The sequence below is a fragment of the Podarcis tiliguerta genome (assembly GCF_965153285.1).
Source record: "Podarcis tiliguerta genome assembly, chromosome: Z".
Lineage (NCBI taxonomy): Eukaryota > Metazoa > Chordata > Lepidosauria > Squamata > Lacertidae > Podarcis > Podarcis tiliguerta.
The window spans coordinates 39,812,240-39,826,985 of NC_139553.1; the positions used below are offsets into that span (position 1 = coordinate 39,812,240).

A 14,746-nucleotide genomic window follows, 5' to 3' on the forward strand; every position below is an offset into this window, starting at 1 on the left:
TCTCATTCTTCAGCATTAGAGAGAATTTGCAAGAAACTCTGAAAGAACAAAGAGACACTAGCGCTGCAGGTTCAGCCTGGAAACTGTCTTTCACCATAGAGAAAACAAGTTCGTTTTCTTACAATGAATTAGGACTGGTTTAAACTCAAGAAGAATGAGTCAACAGGATAAATCACACCACTTTGGACTGCAGGATAAAAACTTCTTGCAAACAGAATACCAGAACTGCAGATGAAATTCACAGATGTGTTACATTTCTGCTTGCAGGGCCTTAAAACAACAAAATGACAGCATTCAAAAGTGGTATCTTCAACTTGCAACCTAAGTAGTACAAGCAATTCAAACACCTCATTGCCATTTCCTTCTGTTGCATCTGCAGACGCAGCCTGAGTCCTGCAGATTTCTGTGCAGCAATGTTTTCTACCTAGGTTACGTTTAAATTCACATGTTAACACTAGCACACCAGAGATTTAATTACCCAGACATGCCTGGAGGGTTCACAAGGGGAAAGCATTCTCTATGCCCCATGTTCTGTGTTAAATCAGACCTTAGACAGCTTCTTAACAGTGATAAGCCTAAAGTGATCCTCTCTGTCGGAGGGATGCCTTGTGATGATACATGAGATGCTTCCACGCTCATATTTTAAGTTCTTGGCTGCTTCACTTTGTTTACTGAAAGATGAACCCTCCAGGACATGTTTCCGCTACAGAGAAGCACTCTTCAACTGGACAGAAGAATTTTGATTGGATTTACTATCTGCTTATTAATTAACGGATTGAATTTTTTTTAAAAATCCCCTTCACCATGGCCTCAATATAAGTCCCTTTACTTCCAAAGCAAGGTTAAAACACCCCCCACTAATATCCCATAAGTAAATAAAACAATAATGCAACTAATACATGCATTAATTATATATATATATAGGCCTAAACCCAAGAGATATAGAAATGAATTAAGAAATAAAGACACAGGTTTTTATGGATCTTTCCAGGGTACAAAAAGTTGCCCTGCAATAATTCTTTGAAATTATATTTTCAGTGAGAAAGCCTAGCAGTGTGGCATGTGCCAGCCTTGCTAATAAGGGATTAGGAAAAGAAGTGGCGCAGAATTACTCGGGGCGTTTATTTCACTTAATCTGAAATCTAAAATAAGAACACAGAATCCTTTCAAGGGCTAGGTTAACACGGACGATTGGGGATATCTAAATGCTTCCAGGCTGAATGAAGCCCAGCCTCAAATCTTGCAGCCCTCAGTCGAAGCTTCAATGAAGCACTTGAGATTCTGTTTGTCTGGGGATGTGCTTATTCCTTTTGCCCAAAGGAAGGGCCTGGGAAACTGACACAGTTATATCCCTAGAGGGAAGCAGTTTTGGAATCAGGCACGGTTTCTGCATTGGACTAAGTTGGGACAATAAGACTCCCTGCTGGTGGTGGATTAATTCAGGCTTCCAATGGGGGTTTGCTTCCAATACATACACTAAAAGTTGATACTACTTCCTTTGCTGGTTGATACTAGGGTGTCCAGAAAGAATGGGACTTTTAATAGTAATGCAAAGGAGGGGGATTTTGTGCACCTGGTAAAATGATGTTCCCTACATAAAGGTGTAAGAGCACCTGTCATCTTTTGCACCAGGCCACCCAAGGTGAGAACAAGGTCTGGGGTTGCCAGATATCAGAATCTGATCTAATGTTTCAGGATTCTGTTCTGAGGTTCCAATCCTTCTTCTGAGGATATCTGTTTTTAGCTATCGCAGCCAACTGGTAGACTTGTACTCCTCCCAAGAAATCATTCCTATAAACACTTACCAGGGAGAACACAATGGGGCTTGCTTCTGAGTAGACATCTATAGGACTGTGCTATGAAAGTCACTGGAGCTAATGGCCAGTGCCAGATCTCGGGGTGGTGAATTCCACTATAGGAGGACCAGATGCCAAAGTGGGCATATCTCCATATTCAGGGCAAAAAGGGAGCCAGTAGTCATCTAGCATCATCCCAAATTTCAGCATATTCAGGGCAAAAAGGGACCCAGGGGTTATCTAGCCAGATCCCAAATTTCAGCATATTCAGGGCAAAAAGGGACCCAGGGGTCATCTAGCCTGACCCCAAATTTCAGCTCTGAAATATTAGCATATTAGCAGCTGTGCATGACAGGGGATTTCAGCAGGTATTGCTTCCCTCTCCTACTCAGCTTCTAAAGGTGCAGGAGCTCTGCCAAACAATTCCACAAGTTATACTTTCTCTGGCCTAGCCTGAGATTCCTTCTGACTCCCCTAAGCCTATCACAAATCAGTTCCTTTCTGGGATCCCGACTTTGAGCTTTATGGAAACAGAAACAGAAATAAGGGAATAAGAAAGGAAAATGACATGTAGTGCAATGCTGTACGCATCTGCTTAGCAGTGAGCCCACTGAATTCAGTGGCTAAGTAACTGTGCACATGTAGAGCTTGAACGTTGGGTACCCAGGCACACAAACTATATACTTGTTCAGTGCTTTCCTTCTAGGGAAAAAGGTGCCGGTACTCACCATGAAGTTGTTACAGTAGGTGCAACACTTTTAGCTAGTGCCTTTCTTCTAGAAAAAGAGGGGCTGGTACTATGTACCCTTGAGTACCTCTGGGGGGAAAGCACAGCACTCGCTGAATATTACTTGTGAGTAACTGGACGAGTGTACAGCTTGTTGAGGAGCCGACACCCCTGCTCCCAAAATAAACCAGGCCTATGTACTCAATGGTCGTAGAATTTGCAAGGGAGGAGAAAACTGGGGTGGAAGGGAGAATGGAATGAAGTGTTGTGGAGGAAGACATGGCTGGCTGATTTCAACAGCGAAGCAAAGCACTCCACACTGCAGCATTTTGTTGCAGGACCCACTTGTCAGGGCTAACAGTTGCTGATCTCCATGAACCTGTTGAGCGCCCTCTGAAATCTCTGCAAGGCAAGTGGCTTTCACTGCAGCCGACTCCATAAAAGCATGCATTGTGCAAGGAACAGCTTTCTTTTGCCTGTCATTAATCTACCGCCAAGCCAGTCCCACTGGGTAAATAAGATCTGTCTCGAGGCAACCAGTCCAGAAAGCTTCTGTAAAAGAGAAGTGTGTGTGTGTGTATGTGTTCTGATATATCCTCTCAGATTCTAGGTGCATCAAAAATGGATGATACAAGGCACAGGTGGGAACCTTTTCCAGCTAAGGGCCACATTCCCTTCTATATAACCCCCCAAGGGCCACATGCCAATAGTGGGTGGGGCCACAGGCAAATGTAGGTGGAGCAACAAGTGTGACTTTTAACTTTGTACACTAGGCTACTTTCTACACACACGCACACGCAGATTCCAGTTCCCTTCAGCTACAGCCAAGCATGATCAACAGTTCAAGATTAGGGTAGTTGTAATCCCAAAACTACACCTGAAGGGCACAAATTCTGCACCCCTGATTTAAAGGATTCCCTCCACATGTTTGGGTGCCAGGGATTGCCTACTTCCATTATTGTAGATTTATTATTATTATTATTATTATTATTATTATTATTATTATTATTATTTTATTGATCTATTTTGCGAACCGCTCTGGGACAGATACTATGAAGAGTAGCATATAAGTCTTCTAAATAAATGAATAGATTACCCTTTCTTTTTAATTTAAATTGCAACAATTATAAATTGTCAAGGTGGCATTGTAGAGGGATTGAGGAGGATCTTGGAGACAGAGGTCCAAAAATCTGCTGGCCGTAAAGCTCACCTTGGGCCAGTTGCTATTTTTCTTTTAGTCTAGCCTACCTCACAAGGTTGTTATGCTGATGAAATGGGGGGGTCAGAATGGGGAGGAGTCTTGCATGTTGCCCTTTGCTCATTTGAGAAAGGATGGAGGGGTGGATATAATAAATAAATGAGTAGTACTTAGCTGCTTCAGTCAATCATATATTTGTTTAAGAGTACTCCAGCTGCTTCAGACAATCATATGTTTCAGAGAATCATAGAACTGTAGAGTTGGAACAGTGGCGTAGCGTGGGGGGTGCAGGGGGGGCCGGCCGCACCGGGCGCAACATCTGGGGGTTAGGGGGCGCAAATCCACGGGTTAGGGGGCGCAAATTACTTGCCTTGCCCCGGGTGCTGACAACCCACGCTACGCCACTGAGTTGGAAGGTACCTCAAGGGTCATCGAGTCCAACCCCCTACAGTGCAGGAATCCTGTCCACAGCTATCCCTGGTGGGCTTGAACCACCAGACCTCTGGTTAACAGCAAGATGCACTGACCCATTGTGCATTTGCTTCAATCGTATATCTGCTTAATAAAGCAAGTCTTTCCCCAATGCATGAATCCCCTCTGCATCTCCCTTCACTCAAAATGTAATTAAAACATGAAACCTTTAATTAACCATAGCTTTTATCCAAACCAAGAATCTATAGTTAGCAGCTTCAGAACATAAGAAACCAACTTCAAGTCACAATTTAAGATTTGGGCTTGATCCAAAGCCAGAAATTACACGGAACAGGGGAAGCTGCCTTGTACCAAGTCACCGCACTGTTCCACCTAGCTCAGTACTGTCAACACTGACCGACAGCAGCTCTCCACGATTTCAGGCAGAAGTCTCTCCAGGAACTACCTGAAGATGCCTGGGACCTTGTGCATAGAATGCAGATCCCTTACCATTGAGCCATGGCTTTGGGAAACCACAGTTTCCCAGTCTGGACAAACTGGGCAACTATGGTTAATTGAAGGCTTCTTGGTTTGTTTGGTCACAGTGCAACAGAAGGATCTAAGGGTCTGTAAAAGGATCTTGCGAATGTTGCTCTTATGTAGAAAATTCTAAGCCTTTCACATTTGCTAAAAATGGAAAGTGTTATGAAAAGTCATTGTTGCCTTATGCTTTAGTACTCTTTTGCTTCCCTCCCCTTTCTTTCTAAAATTCAGCAGCATGTTAGCAAAAAGAAACCTACCCAGCATCTGCACTTTTTACTGTAATCCACGAGGACCCATGCCCAAACATGCATACTATACCTTTTAGTTCGCTAATAGGTCAACCAGGAGCAAAGGGAAAGAGGGAGACAAAGGGATACAGTTAGGGTGAACAACAAAGATGCTGCAAATTTACATTTTTGTAAGGATGCTTTTAAAATGAAGAAAGAAGCAACTTAACACATATCTCAGTTCTATGCATATTTAGCGAGAATTAAGTCCCAGTTACTTCAACGGGTCTTACTCCAAGTTAAGTGTGTGCAATATCCTAACTTAATAATAATAAAAAAGGTTTCTGCCTGGTAAATCCGGGCAGAAAGACCAGAGAGGAAATGTTGGAGGCTGCAGAAATCAGCCTGAGTTGGAAGTGTATTGTGGAGTAACAGCACCATCTAGTGGCTCAAAATGACCTAACATTTCTCCTCCGCCAACTGTATAGCTAAGGGCAGAAGTACATGTTACAAGGCAAATGTAGTAGACAAGGAAGGGCCATAACTCGGGAGTGGAGCATCTGCTTTGCTTGCAGAAAGTTTCAGACTAAATACCTGGCATCCCCAGGTAGGGATACAAGAGGCACTGCCTGTCCATGAGGACAATATTGAGCTAGATGCACCAACGGCAGTATGAAGAACCTCCCTGCTTTCCTATAACAAGTTTCCAAATCTATAAATTAATGTGCATTTAGAGAGCATCTGCAGGGGGAAACTGGTGGATGGAACAGGGTGTGCTTGATCCTCCCCTCCATTGCAGTGTCTCCCACAAGCCCTGCTTCCCAAGCTGTTTTTCATTGGATGCATGAAACAACACAGGTACCATTACTCAGGGGCAAGCAAACTGCAGCCTTCCACATGTTACCGGACTCCAGCTCCCATCAGCCCCAGGAAGAATGGCCAATGGTAGGGGATGATGGGAGCCGCAGTCCAACAACACCAGATGGGCTACAGTTGTTGGCTACAGGGCTACAGGTTCTCCAACCTTGCTCTAAAGCAACAATTCCTTTGCGGCAAAGGATGCCACATGGCAAATGTAAGGACTGGTACCATTCTAGTGCTATGGTGGCGGTCTGCTTTGCTCGTTACTAGAGCCCCAAGGCTCAACAGCTGGGCTACAGATGCAAAATGGTGGTGCCAACTCTCTGCTGTTGTCCATGAGCCATAAAGGTAAAGGGACCCCTGACCATTAGGTCCAGTCGTGGCCAACTCTGGGGCTGCGGCGCTCATCTCGCTTTACTGGCCGAGGGAGCCGATGTACAGCTTCTGGGTCATGTGGCCAGCATGACTAAGCTGCTTCTGGCGAACCAGAGCAGTGCACGGAAACGCCGTTTACCTTCTCGCCAGAGCGGTACCTATTTATCTACTTGCACTTTGATGTGCTTTCGAACTGCTAGGTTGGCAGGAGCAGGGACTGAGCAACGGGACCTCAGCCCGTCACGGGGATTCAAACCACCGACCTTCTGATTGGTAAGTCGTAGGCTCTATGGTTTAACCCACAGCGCCACCCACATCCCCTCCATGAGCCATACACTTGGATAAACTGCATATACAAATACAAAACTACTTCTGACTTATTACAGACTAGGGATTCTATCACAAAGCTCTAAAATTATTCTAAGGGCCGGCTAGTTAATACTCATGTTATTTATAGGCAAGGAACATTAAAGATGAGAGATAAATGATTGACTCAAGGCAAGACATGACAGTGGCATGTGAAGGGTGTTTGCACTTGCAAATTTAAGGCACAGCAAGTGATGAACTATACAGTCTGCTTCAAACATTTTTCTTATGGCAAGCCTATCCAAACACATATATGTTGATGTTTTTGGAACTCTTTTAAAGTTTACAACTGGTTTTAATTGCATTTTAACTACTTGATTTTAACTGCTTTTATTTATATTTTTTCTTGTAAACCACTCGGAGCTTTTGTTCTAACCAAGTGGTAAAGAAATTGTTAAATAAATAAAGCCCCATTTTACAGCTAGGAAATCCTGAGACTCTGAGATAAAACCTGCAGGTTGGATCAGTCAAATCAGAAAACCTGGATGATCCCCTGCAAACAACTCAAAGGTCTACCAAAACATCTACCTTCTAGTTCCAGAATCTAGCACATAGTGCTAAACATATGCACACAGTCCCAGGTATGATTTTCCCTCCCGTCCTTTAAGCAGACTACAGTGCAGCCCAGAAGAGGTGTGATCGTCTCGTCTATGGGTCCTCTTGCTCCCAATATGCCACAACCTTTCCGCTGCCTATGCCACTAGAGTGGAGGTTGCCATGTGGTGCCCATTGACCTTCCCTGATGCCAACAGGACCCTCTCCCTCCAGTGAAATTAGGTGTGAAAGATACATTCTACTGTAGTCATCAGAACAGGTTGCAGCATGTGCTTGGTTGTGGGGGTGTGGTGCCCACAAGAGCTTTTGCAAATGTCCCCCACCAAAGGTTGGCAACCCCTGAGCAAGAGGCTGGTGTGTTGCATACCCCAGTTCTAGAGGAATATGGTAGCCCTAAATTCCATACCTGCATTTTCCTCTTGACTGTTTCGAAAGGGAAAGAAAGTGACTGTGCGACACCAGCAGCCAGGCAACCATTCACAAAGTTCTGCACAGGAGTGAAGCGGATGCTGGGCTGACCCCAGATTTTATCCAGATGTGTGTAAACGAGGAAAGAGCCAATGGAAAATGGGATAGCACCTGTCATGAAAAGCAAGCAAGCAAATGAGACTTGTGGAAGTTGTTAGGTGCTTCTGGTAGTGGCGCCCGCCCTGTGGAACGCCCTCCCATCAGATGTCAAAGCGATAAATAACTACCTGACATTTAGAAGACATCTTAAGGCAGCCCTGTTCAGGGAAGTTTTTAATCTGTGATATTTTACTGTATTTTTTGTTTCTATGGAAGCCGCCCAGAGTGGCTGGGGAAACCCAGCCAGATGGGCGGGGTACAAATAATAATAAATAATAATAATAATAATAATAATAATAATAATAATAATAATAATAATAATTAGGTGCTTACTGATACAAATTGCTATGCCGGTTCAGATCAAGAAACCACCTAGCTCAACATCCCATTTGCTAACACTGGCCAATCAGATGCCTCTGAGAAGTTTGCAAAGCAGGGTATGATGGGAATATCTTTCTCCTGCAATAATTTCGGCCTCCAGAAAATGGAAACGTAAGAAGTGCGTTTGCACCCAGGGTCTGCTTTTGGGGCTTCCTACAGCCATTTTGTTGGCCACAATGAGAACACAATGCTAGACTACATAAGACTTTGGTTTGATCCAGCAGGATTCTTCTCATGCTCTTTTGTAGCAGAAGTTGCTGATTAACATGTGCTTACTGTCCTGGAAATGTCATTAACTCCAAAGTCTGATTGCATTTTTGTTAAGGCTAAAACAGAAAAGCATTGTGCTACAGAACTTGGCACAATGTAAGATGCAAATATTCTTTTGGGATATACTTGGTTTTCTAAAACATTTGGACTATAAAAGCCGAAGAAGGTGAGGCACCAAGGTCATCACTGGCAATTGAATGGGTCTTTTAAAAACCATATATAGTAGTACCTCTGGTTAAGTAATCTTGTGGTTACGTAAACTTCAGGATGCGAAAGCTGCAAACCGAAAAGTATTTGATTGGGTTTTGCCACGCACGCATGCACAGAAGCAGTCCTCAGGTTGTGGAAACCTCGGGATCCGTCCGGACCTCTGGAACAGATCCCATCCGCAACCAGAGGTACCACTGTATAGTATCTGCTGTTGGGTCCAATCAGAATCTGTATTGCAGATTGTGTGCATTGCCTCTTTTTTCCTTGCTACATTTGGTCATGGGAAAATTTATGCCTCTCAATCATGATCCCCCATCTGCAAAATCAGAAGAATTGGATCTCCTCACATCGTTTTGGGGAGGATGAATGACTGAGAACGCAGTTAGCAGCTCATTGCTGATACACCAGTTTTGCAGGCAATAGACTGAGATCTGACACAGGGGCTTGTCTTACTGCATTTCAAAATTTAATGCTGCCTTTTATTGTTTTATTGATTGAACTGGCAGCTGTATTTTAACGTCTTTTTGTTAGAAGCTGCCCAGAAAACAGGTGACACAGAAAATACTGTAAGTAAAATACAGTGGTACTTCAGGATGCGAACGGGATCCGTTCCAGAGCCCCGTTCACATCCTGAATGGAATGTAAGATGCAACGACGTGTCTGCGCGTGTGTGGGTCATGCGCGTAACATCATTTTGAGCATCTGCGCATGCGCGAGTGGCGAAACCTGGAAGTACCGCTCTCCGTTACTTCTGGGTTGCCGTGGAGCACAACCCGAAAGCGCTCAACCTGAAGCACATTCAACCCGAGGTATGACTGTAACTAAAAAGCACTGACTTTCCTTTCAGTCACTAGTCCAACCCCAATGTTATAGGACAAAGAACGCAGTCTCACAATACCTAATACTGACAGTGAAACACCACGATAAAGTGCAGCGACGCCTTCTTGATGATAAATCATGTACAAAGCATGCAGAATTCCTTTGTAGGAGGGCTCCAACCGGTTCTGTACAATGAGACGGGTTTTGACGACCTCGGTTGGGTACGTTGCAACAGCAGCCACCATGCCAGCCAAACTTCCAGCCATGATCGAACCCCACTGGGAGATGTGGCCCAAATCATCCACAAACAGCAAGACAAACCTGGTATGATATATAGGGGTGGGGATATCACAAGTCAGATACACAACGTAGATAAAGTCAGTGATTCATTTGTTAATGAATGAGTTAATCATGAGTTAATCAAAGAAACCATGGCTTCCCCCCTCATTTGTTTCATTTTTTTGAGTGGCTCTTGCCTTGTACCTTTGTAGTTTGGCCACCCTGCCCCAGACAATAATCAAAAAGGCCTTCTGCGAACTTTCCGTTCAATGCAAGTTCTGATGAATTCCTGATTAGCTTAAGTCTGAAATAAGGAGAACTTTGCTTCCAACACAAAAGTGGCAGGCCTACTATGCATGTGTGAAGTCTGGCTAACAGAAGGCAAAAAAAACCTCAGTTGCCTAAAACAGGTTTAATTTATTTCTGTCTTTCTTTTAAAAGAAATCAGACTTGATTTACAGCTCTCTCTTCAGCACCACACCCCGGAAGCTACATCTAGCTCCCACCACTGGGGGAAAAAACCTTCATCCTATTATCTTATTCAAAACCAAAAGGGAAATATAAGTTCTGTTTTTGGGCACAGAATGCAGCTTATAATGAAAGTCCGTATGTTGCACAGGGCAAGAACCAGTTTTGCAACTCACTTTCTGCATGTCTGCATTTTGTGGACAGAAAGATTAACTGTCTTTTAGGTTTCAGAGTTAGACAGTTAAAAAACAAACACCTCCAGAAAGCTACACTGTTCCACACACCTTCCTAGAGACAGGAAGGAAATTCGACATCAGCTGGACCGTTCAGAGCGCCCTTTAACTACCGATATTCCTCTGTCTCTTCAGTCCACCCCTCTGATTGGTTAATACTATACACGGTAAATATTTTTTTTTATTTTTGAAGTCATTCTTACTCGGACCTCCGTGCATCTTTACGCGGAGGTCTCACTGTGTTCAACAGAGCTTAGTTAGGTGAAAATAAGACTGAAGTTTACTGGAGTCCCCTCCCCTTCCATGAGCCTGTAGAAATGGAAAAATGCTGGGCAGCCACAACGAACTGCAGGAATTATTAACCCTTGGAGAGCCGTGTCCCCGCACCACGCCATTGCTTTGGTATCAACTGGTTGGGTCCGAAAGCCGAGGGGGTTTTTCACCCCGGCTTACCTGCGGTAAGAGGCCAGTTGTAGGGCGCTGTAGGGAAAGAGGCGCAAACAGGCGGTGAGGTTGCCCTTCCAGAGGGCCCCAATGCCTTCGGCCTTGCATAAGCTGCGCCCCGTCTCCCAGAGCCCTCGCCGCGAGTGGTGAGTGCCAACTTGGGCCAGGACGGTGAAAACTTCCAGAGGCGCCGTCAGGCTGTGGCTCAGCGCCCCGGCCAGCCCGGCGCAGCTGAGCCGCTGCAGAGCGGTGAGCCGACTGTCCCGCTTCCAGGTCGCCATGCCGCCCGGGCGGCGGCTGCACCATGCCCGCTGCGGGCCGGGCAACTAGCGAGGAGGACGCATAGCGACGCATACCCGGCAGTCCAGCCCCTGTGTGCGCTACGCAAGGCCGTCGCGGGGCGGTGCCAACTTGGTCTGGAGACGGGAAGGGGAGGGAGAGCTGACCCGCTGAGGCCGGAGAGGGGTCGAGGCAGGTAACTGATGCCCGATTGTCCGTGCCCAGGAGCGCGCGTGGCTCGGGGAGTTTAGTTCTAGCGCCAGGGCTGTCTTAAGCATATCCGGCGCTGTGGTGCAAAGATCCCCCCCTTTCCCAGAGTTGTCAACGGGGGGCGGGTCCCAAAGTTGCTGACCTTTTTTAAGGGAGCTGACACCACGCTTCCACATTATCTCTGCTTGGGAAAAGAAAACAAGGAACATAAACAACCTTTTTTTAGTTGTTCATAACTATGCACCTATATACACACTTATATAGTCTCAGATGCATGTGGGCCAGCCAAAATCTGACAAGTCACTTCACTCCTGGTCTTAAATTGTCCAAGCAAAATGGCATAGCTTAACCTGGCACCAAAATGAGAGAAAAAATGCTGAACTTAGATATACCTCAGTCAGTAAAGCATGAGACTCTTAATCTCAGGGTTGTGGTTTCAAGCCCCATGTTGGGCCAAACTTTCCTGCATTGCAGGGGGTTGGACTAGATGACCCTGGTGGTTCCCTTCCAACTCTGTGAATGGTTCTGTTGTTCTGTTGTAACTGAAGGGCTGTTCATGTCAGCATTGCCCTTGAGCCAGTGCCACCAACTGGACTCATCCACTTCAGCCCCGACTGGGCTAGGCAAGCTGGGTAGCACTTCCAGAGACCACCTTCTGCACAGGAACAGGTCAAAGTGCTGTGGACACGAGTTGTGAGCACCGGATTCACTCCCACAAGAAGACAGTCGTCGCACAGCAGAGTATAGCAGAGTCTAGCAGAGCATAAACGACTCGGAGAGCAGCTCTGTAGAATATCTTCTTTATTCTATCTACAACTATAATACACAAACTATTTGTTGTTGTTGTTGTTTAGTCGTTTAGTCGTGTCCGACTCTTCATGACCCCATGGACCAGAGCACGCCAGGCACTCCTGTCTTCCACTGCCTCCCGCAGTTTGGTCAGACTCCTGTTTGTAGCTTCGAAGACACTATCCAACCATCTCGTCCTCTGTCGTCCCCTTCTCCTTGTGCCCTCCATCTTTCCCAACATCAGGGTCTTTTCCAGGGAGTCTTCTCTTCTCATGAGGTGGCCAAAGTATTGGAGCCTCAGCTTCACGATCTGTCCTTCCAGTGAGCACTCAGGGCTGATTTCCTTCAGAATGGATAGGATTGATCTTCTTGCAGTCCATGGGACTCTCAAGAGTCTCCTCCAGCACCATAATTCAAAAGCATCAATTTTTCGGCGATCAGCCTTCTTCATGGTCCAGCTCTCACTTCCATACATCACTACTGGGAAAACCATAGCTTTTACTATACGGACCTTTGTTGGCAAGGTGATGTCTCTACTTTTTAAGATGCTGCCTAGGTTGGTCATTGCTTTCTTCCCAAGAAGCAGGCGTCTCTTAATTTCGTGGCTGTTGTCACCATCTGCAGTGATCATGGAGCCCAAGAAAGTAAAATCTCTCACTGCCTCCATTTCTTCTCCTTCTATTTGCCAGGAGGTGATGGGACCAGTGGCCATGATCTTCATTTTTTTGATGTTGAGCTTCAGACCATATTTTGCGCTCTCCTGTTTCACCCTCAATAAAAGGTTCTTTAATTCCTCCTCATTTTCTGCCATCAAGGTTGTGTCATCTGCATATCTGAGGTTGTTGATATTTCTTCCAGCAATCTTAATTCCGGCTAGGGATTCATCCAGCCCAGCCTTTCGCATGATGAATTCTGCATATAAGTTAAATAACCAGGGAGACAATATACAGCCTTGTCGTACTCCTTTCCCAATTTTGAACCAATCAGTTGTTCCATATCCAGTTCTAACTGTAGCTTCTTGTCCCACGTAGAGATTTCTCAGGAGACAGATGAGGTGATCAGGCACTCCCATTTCTTTAAGAACTTGCCATAGTTTGCTGTGGTCGACACAGTCAAAGGCTTTTGCATAGTCAATGAAGCAGAAGTAGATGTCTTTCTGGAACTCTCTAGCTTTCTCCATAATCCAGCGCATGTTTGCAATTTGGTCTCTGGTTCCTCTGCCTCTTCTAAATCCAGCTTGCACTTCTGGGAGTTCTCGGTCCACATACTGCTTGAGCCTTCCTTGAAGAATTTTAAGCATAACCTTGCTAGCGTGTGAAATGAGTGCAATTGTGCGGTAGTTGGAGCATTCTTTAGCACTGCCCTTCTTTGGGATTGGGATGTAGACTGACCTTCTCCAATCCTCTGGCCACTGCTGAGTTTTCCAAACTTGCTGGCATATTGAGTGTAGCACCTTAACAGCATCATCTTTTAAAATTTTAAATAGTTCAGCTGGAATACCATCACTTCCATTGGCCTTGTTATTTGCAATGCTTTCTAAGGCCCATTTGGCTTCACTCTCCAGGATGTCTGGTTCAAGGTCAGCAACCACACTACGTGGGGTGTACGAGACATCCATATCTTTCTGGTATAATTCCTCTGTGTATTCTTGCCACCTCTTCTTGATGTCTTCTGCTTCTGTTAGGTCCTTACCTCTTTTGTCCTTTATTATGGTAATCTTTGAACGAAATGTTCCTTTCATATCTCCAGTTTTCTTGAACGGATCTCTGGTTCTTCCCATTCTGTTGTTTTCCTCTATTTCTTTGCATTGCTCATTTAGGAAGGCCTTCTTGTCTCTCCTTGTTATTTTTTGGAATTCTGCATTCAATTTCCTGTATCTTTCTCTATCTCCCTCGCATTTTGCTTGCCTTCTCTCCCCCGCTATTTGTAAGGCCTCATTGGACAGCCACTTTGCTTTCTTGCATTTCCTTTTCATTGGGATGGTTTTCGTTGCTGCCTCCTGTATAATGTTTCGAGCCTCCATCCATAATTCTTCAGGTACTCTGTCCAGCAAATCTAAATCCTTAAACCTGTTCCTCACTTCCACTGTGTATTCATAAGGGATTTGGTTTAGATTGTATCTTACTGGCCCAGTGGTTTTTCCTACTCTCTTCAGTTTAAGCTTGAATTTTGTTATAAGAAGCTGATGATCTGAGCCACAGTCAGCTCCAGGTCTTGTTTTTGCTGACTGTATAGAGCTTCTCCATCTTTGGCTGCAGAGAATATAATCAATCTGATTTCGATGCTGTCCATCTGGTGATGTCCATGTGTAGAGTCGTCTCTTGTGTTGTTGGAAAAGAGTGTTTGTGATGACCAGCTTGTTCTCTTGACAGAACTCTATTAGCCTTTGCCCTGCTTCGTTTTGAATTCCAAGACCAAATTTGCCAGTTGTTCCTTTTATCTCTTGATTCCCTACTTTAGCATTCCAATCCCCTATAATGAAAAGAACATCCTTCTTTGGTGTCACTTCTATAAGGTCTTGTAAGTCTTCATAGAATTGGTCAATTTCAGTTTCTTCAGCACCAGTAGTTGGTGCATAAACTTGGATTATTGTTATGTTAAAGGGTCTGCCTTGGATTCGTATCGAGATCATTCTATCATTTTTGAGATTGCATCCCAGTACAGCTTTCACCACTCTTTTGTTGACTATGAGGGCCACTCCATTTCTTTTGCGGGTTTCTTGCCCACAGTAGTAGATA

The 14,746-nt window shown here is 44.9% G+C and overlaps 1 protein-coding gene and 1 long non-coding RNA gene across 3 annotated transcripts in view; both read right to left on the reverse strand.

Moving 5' to 3' along the window:
• The window catches only part of SLC25A5 (solute carrier family 25 member 5), a 28,532-nt gene extending 17,444 nt beyond the window's left edge, over positions 1-11,088 (reverse strand). Inside the window, exons 1-4 of one of the 2 annotated variants that reach the window (XR_014506941.1) lie at positions 10,740-11,088; positions 9,386-9,627; positions 4,127-7,638; positions 1,466-3,973 (exon numbers count right to left, since the gene is read on the reverse strand). The gene's annotated coding sequence lies outside the window, so the exon portion shown is untranslated. Of the gene's footprint in view, positions 1-1,465; positions 3,974-4,126; positions 7,639-9,385; positions 9,628-10,739 lie in introns of those variants that run through there. The other variant, XR_014506940.1, reaches the window with a different exon arrangement.
• Positions 1-14,746, reverse strand: part of LOC310669002 — a 226,458-nt gene that overhangs the window by 153,180 nt on the left and 58,532 nt on the right. The gene's annotated exons all lie outside the window — the stretch shown is intronic.